Below are 8,914 nucleotides of genomic sequence, written 5' to 3'. Positions count from 1 at the left end.
CATAGAATCATAGAATGGTCCCTCTGCAGAGCCTTCCTACCCTTGAAAATGAAATAGAAAGCAGAGAGAATGGCAAAATAATATTACTTAGAGATGGATGAGAGTGCAATATGAAATTAATTAAAAAATAGCTGCAGTGTTTTAGGTTTAAATTTTGCCATCTTGATTTTTGGAAGGTATGGTGAAAATCTCTCCTACTATTTCTTTTAGAATAAAAGGACTCTTCTTCAAGCACAGCACACTTAACATTTTAGATTTTTAGAAAACATTTGATTTTGAAATGATTTAACAAATCTAATTTTTTTGACGACCTTTCTGAAAATCCTCATGCCTCCCAAGTATTCTCTTTGATGAGAGCAATTTGTAACATCCTGAGATTTGAAAGTGTATCCTCAACCATCAGTGAAGTGGCATACAGGCATGTAAAACCTGCCTGACCAAGGTTGTAGAAATGGGTGACAAAGAGAAAAGGTCAGCCTTCTTAGCCTTGCTATGGCTGGTTCATGTTGCACTTTTGGTCTTTTATGCTATGCGTAAGAATAATGGATTGGTTGTTCTGGGCATAGCAATGCCTCTTTAGGATGTTCTTTTGAGAGTCTGACCCTCCTTTCAGACCATCCCTCTGTTTCTTTTTCTGTCTTGTAACTCCCAAAGTGAAAAAAATTCTGTGAATGCCTGTAGCCAGGACATTTCTGCTGGTGATTTAAATGCTGCTGAAGAGAAGACCTATATGTATGCCCATGAAGCGTGATTGGTGTAAGATCAAACTCTGAAGATTGCATATGGGTGTTCTGCTGGGGACATGTATTGCTCCAGGTTATGTACATACTGGAGCACATCACAGCACCTCTTGTTCTGTCTGGATAAGGATGACAGACAGATGCAGCCTTCGGACTTCATGTATGATACTTAAATTGTATATATAATGAGGAGGTCTCTTTTTATTTGAATAGCATTGGCTCACACAGGCACAAGTTACATTTAATGTTAGACTTACTTCAATTGACAAAAGAGCAACAGGTAGCAGGGATCATCAGAAAGTCTAGACTTGCACACAGGAAGACTGGTAAGCTCTGTGACCCTTTTTAAAATGTCAGAGAGAAGGAGATACATACGCAGGGAGATGGTTCAATTATATTGGACACAGAAGAGATGCATGGAAAAAGTGCCCAAATGTTACAGTTAAATTAAGTCACACACATGCACAGACACACCACTTGGTGTGGTATTTTAAGACAGACAGACCATATGGCCTCCTTAGCAATGCACAATGCCTTTTGCTGTGTCCCACTTACTGCAAAAGAAACTGTTGTAATTTTGGGTGTGCCAGATGTCTTGTCAGTCAGCCAGTTTCACATTTAACAGTGTTCTCTGCCTAAACCTGACATAAATACAGTGGCACTGCTCACTGAGTGGCCAGCTTCTTACGCTGAGAGAAAATATCATTACAACAGAATGTATGAAATGGCAGGCAACCTTAGATTGTTCCTGGTGGACAATCTATCATTTCTATCAAATCTATCAAATCTACCAATCCACAAAAACTATCATTTTGTAATTAGAGGAGAAAAATGAAGGTTAACTCCCAAAGCAATGGAAAGGAGAGAAGCATATAGGATGAGTATACTAATATTTTTGTCTATTTACCAGTGCATTTCTCAAGTGCTGAGGCCACTCCCTAGGGTTTGCAGTGCTGGGATCAATTCATTTACCTAAGAAAAGGCATTGCAATTGAGCAGGATGACACCTTTGTGTCTAAGGGATGGAGGGGTGGAGTGTCACCTCAGTAGTAAGCTCCATCCCTTATGAAGTCTCTCTGGAAGCTCCCCAGTACTTGATCAATAGTTTTGGAGGGATCATTGTCTAAATAGAGAGATGTCATACATCTGCAGAAGTTTTGCCTTTCAGTAGCTTAGTAATCAAGCCTCTGACTTCCCAGATGACAACATGTACACATTGGAGAAATGGAAAGAAAAGTCAAACCTCATTCATGAAGTAGATAGTTACTTCTCAGGAGGAAATTCACATATTTTTCAAGTTTGTAGTGTTTTCTATAGCTATATTGAGCTAGTACAGTCAGTATTAATGGAAAAAATGGCTTCAGTAGACCCACTCTCTTTGGAATTATAGTCACAGTTACAGACAGACACAAAACATATTTCCTGCTTTCATTGAAGACATTAGCTATGCTCAGATTTGATGGATAAATCTAAATGATCATTAATTTTCCAAAGATAAAACATGACAGCTCAAAACTTAGGTGTTTTTGCAAAGTAATGAAAGTTGCACACCCTGGATGAACCTGTAGCCTGAAACATACATTAGTTTCTGAGCATTCTGGTTAAAGAAGTAACTGAGAAAGAATAAGGAACTAGTAATTTTTCAAAGTAATTTTATAAATTAAGAGAAACTTTTTTTTTCTTAAGTTCTCAAGTTTCTGGTGAGATTTACCCTTCATCCTCTTCTTCTCAGAAGAGATGAGACACTGGATCGTAATTTCATATTTGCCTTTTTTCTACTCAGAACAAGCTCTCATTAAAGGCTTTCCATCCCTCTGCTTATCTAGATGGTGACCAGAAAATACATTTATTATTCTGTACCTTCTTGGTACAGAGTATATGACATTTTGTTAAGGAAAGTATTTTCAGGTTTGCCATGCCATGTATCTCCTTCAGTGCTGGAGCATTTAAGTTCTCTTTGATTGAATAGTTTTAAAATGCCTTTTTTTTTCTGCTACTTTTAAAATCTAAATTTAAAACATTTTTGGTCCATTTTAACATTGTCTCAAGCTGTTAAAAAATCTGTTTATTTAGTATACATAAGAGTAACCGTACTTTTCTACTTACTCACAGCATTATTCTTAATCTTTCCTTCTGCAGTCCCCATGTAGGAAAATGTTTCTACAAAGAGGGTGGTCAAATATTTCAACAGGTTACCTGGAGAAGTTGTGGAATCTATGTCCCTGGACATAGTCCAGCCTTGGCTGGACATGGCCCTGAGCAACCTTATCCAACTGCCTTGCTTTGAGCAGGGTGTTGGACTAGGTGACCTCTAGAGGTCCCTTCCAAGCTAAATTTTATCATTCTGTGATTTATTCATTTAATGTAACTACATGTCAATTAATGTAATGTCATTTGAGTATGACTTCATGCTTTAATTTTCAGGTATATATTACATAATATACTAAATACTATATATATCTCTCTCTGTGTGTATGTGCATACATCTGTCCATCTATCTATATATCTAGAATATACAAAGGAATATTTTAGAAGACTGTTTTGACCTCAACAGAATAAAGAGGAAACAAATGATATATATATATCTCTTCACATAATTAATGGAAATTGACATGATACTGGAAAACATTACATTTATATCTTTACACATAGATAACATTTTTCTATGAAATACTGTTCCTTAAAGCTGTTTAGCTGGTTTTAAGGTTTGTTAACTTAGTTGTCCCAGACTTTGAAAACCTGACATCAAACTCTAAAGTTTGAAAATTATTCTGAGTGTATAAAAATGAATTCTTTGGATGACTTTTGTTTTGTCAAGAACATAAAGAAAATCAGCCTAGTCAAAACAGTATCATGTCCATTATCTTTCATGACTACCACCCATTGTGCTCCGCAGTTATGCTGAACATAGTGACATAATGCGGAATGGTTGAGGAGTTTAAAATTACATGTTTTGTATTCATAGTACAAAAGTCACCTTGATTTTTTAGCTCTCCTATGCAATTATATTACCACTAACAAAGTGGGGGAGGCCTGGGTTGTCATTTGTGCAGACTGAGAAACACATCGTGTACAATGTGATTCGCTGAATCACAGAACAAGTAGATGCTGCAGTTTCTGACTAAAATGCAATAATGTTTGTCAGGACAATGCTTAGAATATAGTTTATTTATCTTTATTAATCAACTGGATAATTCCTGTTATTTGTTACTGTAAAAGCATTGTCTCATGAGTACTTCAAAGAGAAGGATGAAATGTAATGCTATGATGTAGCGTAAGAGAGAAATAATAGAGGGTGACAATTTCAAGGAATATTCACCACTCTTCAGAGTGTGATTTGAGGTCCTCTGAAAGTAATAGAAAGAGACTGATTTAATTCAGACTGGAGATCTGATATCTATACCTTGTTCTGAGAACTTAAATAGAACTCAGCTGGTACCCTCCACAAAAGGGTGAAATTAATTTACAGCAAGGCAGTTTATTATCTCAAAAAGAGGAATCTTTTAGGTACCTAAAATCCGCTGTGGGAAGAGGATGTTATCATGTAAGTTTCTGCTCTACTCAAAGAGAAATTTACTTGGAATTTGGCATTTCTTAGATAAAACAGCAGAGGACATATGGTGAAATATTGACACCTTCAAACTGGTGATAAATTACTGCATAGACTATTGGAAAGAAGTGTTTGGAGCAGGTTTCAGGGAGAAATAGAATGTGGAAAGGGAGATCTGAACGTAAGCATTTTCTTTATGTGTGGGCATTAGTGGTAGAATTTGCACTTCTCAGACCTTGATAATGTAATTCCCTTTAGGGAATGCCATTAGGAATTCACATGCATAACAACTGCCTCAGAATCTCTACTTCCTTTTTCCCTCAGTATATTTTCTTGCAATGGCTATGTTCTGACAGCTGCTGCAAGAAATGATATAAGAAAGATGTCAAAAATCAGAGAAACTTGCAAATTCTATCATCTTTAAGGAGGAAATTAATTCTTACGTTTCTCACATAATATGCATAAAGGGTATATGCAGAAAACTGTATATGACTGCATAAAGTTAGCTATAGATTTAGCTTTCTCCATTTATTTTGAAAGTGATTTTTCTAACTCTTTCCTCCTGAAAGACTGCTTGATCAATCAAGCACCAAAATGTTATTTCATTATAGGGCACTTATTTTTAGATGTCTTTGTGGGCAGTGCTACCAGGATTTAGGAAAATAAAATAGTCTCTAGTAAGAACAAAGTTATAAAAAAGTGTTAAATTAATGTGGTTTTTTGGTTAACAAACCCTGTCCCAAGATTCACTTCAGTGGGGACTGCAGTTAGGCAAATAACTTCACCCTCTCTCAGTGCTCCTTACTAACCAATGTAGATATCCCACTGCTTGTCGTGTCAGCTGTTATACTGTGCTATGGAATGACTGTGCTTGTAAACAAAATGGGCTTGGGTCTACACTTTGACTTTGAGAAAAATATACAATAATATACAGTTTGCTAAGAACGGCCTCAATTATACTGCCTGCTGGAAACAGTCTCTGGGCTGTGGCTGAGCAATGTCTGGGAGAGCGCTAATTGGCGCAGGTTGGAAACATGCCAGATTCCAACAGACTATTGTCTTTTGGTTGTAGACTATTGTCTACAACCTTCCTATCCTAAGTGAATATTTGCAGTGCTAGAGACCAAGACCAGGGCTGTTTACTTTATTAATGTCAATGTAACACCTGTGTCTCTTGACAGACATCTGAACTTTTCTACATACCTTCTTTGGTTGTATAGATTCTGATTGTGAATCCCTACTACACTGTCAGATATCCATTATGTAATGATTAACAGCACGAAGCCTCATGGAAGATCTGCAGCCTAATATTTGGTGTCTTGAATCTGCAATGCTCCTAGGGTTATAGAATACTCTGGACAGCATAGGAGTACCTAATTTTCTTTTGATCCTCAGGCAGAGTGTTTAACATGACAATTATTTAATCCAGATATTGTTTGAATTTATTTATATCTTGCTATGGAGAATGTGGGAAAGATCACATACGGCTATATGGCTGTGTTTTGTATCATTATATAGGTACTGTACTTGGAATATCCTTCCATCTTTTACTTGACCCTGGAAATGCAAAATAAGAAACATAAAATCATAGAATCATAGAATCATAGAATCATTTATGTTGGAAAAGACCTCTAAGATCATCGAGTCCAACTGTAAACTTAACATGACCAAGTCTACCACTAAACCATGTCCCTAAGTGCCACGTCCACACATCTTTTAAATACCTCCAGGGATGGTGACTCAACCACTTCCCTGGGCAGCCTGTTCCAATGCTTGACAACCCTTTCAGGGAAGAAATTTTTCCTAATATCCAGTCTAAACCTGCCCTGGACGCAACTTGAGGCCATTTCCTCTTGTCCTATCACTTGTTACTTGGGAAAAGAAACCAACACCCACCTCGCTACAACCTCCTTTCAGATAGTTGTACAGCACAATAAGGTCTCCCCTCAGCCTCCTCTTCTCCAGGCTAAACAACCCCAGTTCCCTCAGCCGCTCCTCAGAAGGCTTGTTCTTCAGACCCCTCACCATCTTCGTTGCTTTTCTTTGGACATGCTCCGGCATGTCCAAATGTCTTTCTTGTAGTGAGGGGCCCAAAACTGAACACAGTATTTGAGGTGCGGCCTCACCAATGCCGAGTAGAGGGGCAAGATCACTTCCCTACTCCTGCTGGCCACACTAGTTCTGATACAGGCCAGGATGCCGTTGGCCTTCTTGGCCACCTGGGCACACTGCCGGCTCATGTTCAGCCAGCTGTCAACCAGCACCCCCAGGTCCTTTTCCACCAGGCAGCTTTCCAGCCACTCTTCCCCAAGCCTGTAGTGCTGCATGGGCTTGTTGTGACCCAAGTGCAGGACCTGGAAGTGCAGGACATGGGTAAGGGAACCCTTCTAACAGCCTGTATAAACTTGCTGTATACATCCATCAATGGTATCTGTACTTTTTCTCTAAAAGACATGAAGAAATATCAGTGTGCCCAGTTCAGATGATGGTCTCAACTCAAATGAAAACCTGGCAGATATGAAACATCTATCTAGAAGATTTTTTCTAATCAGCAATTACATCAACATTTGGGTTGTTCATGTGGTGAAGTGATAGATGCCAGTTTCTTGCATTCTGATAGTGTTTCCTTTTTTTCAGACAGAGTTACAAATACAAGTTTAATAAGCTAGCATGGTAGGCCTATATATACCTGTATAGCTACAGTCAAGTATAAAGGAAAAGGAATTATAATAATAACAGGGTTTAGATTTCCTCTGCTTTTGACCAGTATGACCAGACAACTGATGAAAGATTCACAAAGATTGAAGAGCATCTTTATAAAGATCTCTGGGGAAAGAAGTAGGTCTCAACTTTGTTAGAACTTCCTTAGTTTTCAACAAGAGATCAAAGGAAGTAAGAAGTTCTTAGAGAAATCCTTGAAAAAAAAAACCATATCGATATCCTTAGCTCATCTCTAATTAAAAAAAGAATAATTCACTTTTTTTTTTGATCAAAGAAAATTGTAAGAGCAAATTTTGTACAATTGCTAAAACAAAGATGAAAAAGTAGTTGACCCATGAATTTTCTCACCTCCATGATAGTCAAGCAACAATGGACACTGAGAAAAAAACTTTGCCATATTTAAAGACTGTGACTATTCTTTCTCCTTCAGCAAACAACATGTGCAAGGGATGTCTCAAGGTGACAGAGATCCTTTTTCAAAGATTGCACAGTATCAACTGATTAATGCCATATTATAAATTCCAAACCTTATGTCAGTTTCTAAAAAATACTTCCTATAGTATTGTTAAGTAGTCCCTGTGCAGCACAAGTATGACTTACAGAGGAGACTTAATGGCTGTATGCTTCATTGCACAGAAAACCATTGCATGGGCTCCTGCCTTTTCAATCAGTATTGCTATGTGAATCCTCAGTATGCACAAGGTGGTAGGAAAAGCAAGATTAGTTCTAATGATAATAAGGATTCTCAAGCTTTGTGTGAAAGACATCCTTTTCTCCTTTAATAAAAAGCGACATTTACAGGACATAAATTTCATTGTCCACCCGTGGAAATGTTGATTTTGTGCCAGAAGAGTCCTCTAAAGAGGTAACAGTGATGTAAGAAGAGACTGGAGATAATCTGAAATATTGTGTAAATAATGATTTTGAACAACTCAATATTTGGGTACTGATCTAGGCACACATTTAAAACCACTAATGTATAGAGATTGGTTTCTCAGTACTCTGAATATAAGGAGCATAAGAAGTAAAAATAACAGAAAAATGACAGATTCATTATTCAGATACTGGAGTGTGCATAAATATTGTTCCTCCCTGAATGTATTTGCAATTTCTCTAATAGTTACCTTGTAATCTACTGAATATCAGCCTTCAGCAATGTACTTAACAGCACATACACATCAGTGGTTAAGTATATGTAGATTCATGTGTCATATAAAGTACAACATATGTATACTGTATGCTGTTAATGTTTTGCCACATTAACAAGGCCCATGTAATATAATTTGAGGCATTAAAAATTAGATTTTTAGTGTAAGCCTCCAAATTTAGTGGAGGGAAGGAAATACATATTTTTCATAAATTGATTTATTCCATCTTAATATAGACAAAGACAGATGGTGCCTGTCTCTCTGTTGACTATGGCTAAAGGCTAGCTTATACTGTGCACCTATATGACCAAACACTGTATTAGGCCAGGTTCTAATCAGACACCTTGACTCATTTAGGCTAGACACTTAGTGGCTAATAAGTAATGTGAAAGCTTGGTGAAATTAATCTAGCTTTAAAGTACACAAAAACTGTATCGCAGCAGAAGTTTTTTGTGGAAGTTTTTATTTTCATAAAGGCTTTGAAGCACATCAGGTCAGAATCTTTGCTGGTGTAAATCAGTGGAATTGAATTTGCTGCCATCCTCACTATTTACACCAGCTGAAGCTCTACCCCACAGACTTTACTAATGTGACATCTTTATGCATATGCACGGTAATTGCAGCCAGAGCACAATTCTGAAATGTCCCCTATGCATGACATTGCCAATGAACCCAAAATGATCTCTGTATGTGTAAGGCTTCCTAGGTCTGAGGCTTAATTACTACTTTAACTTTAATTTATTTTTAATTACTGT

The sequence above is a fragment of the Pygoscelis adeliae genome, unplaced genomic scaffold, assembly GCF_000699105.1.
Source record: "Pygoscelis adeliae isolate BGI_AS28 unplaced genomic scaffold, ASM69910v1 Scaffold9, whole genome shotgun sequence".
NCBI classification, from domain to species: domain Eukaryota; kingdom Metazoa; phylum Chordata; class Aves; order Sphenisciformes; family Spheniscidae; genus Pygoscelis; species Pygoscelis adeliae.
The sequence above is the reverse complement of the archived record's forward strand: the minus strand, read 5'-3'. Positions refer to the sequence as shown.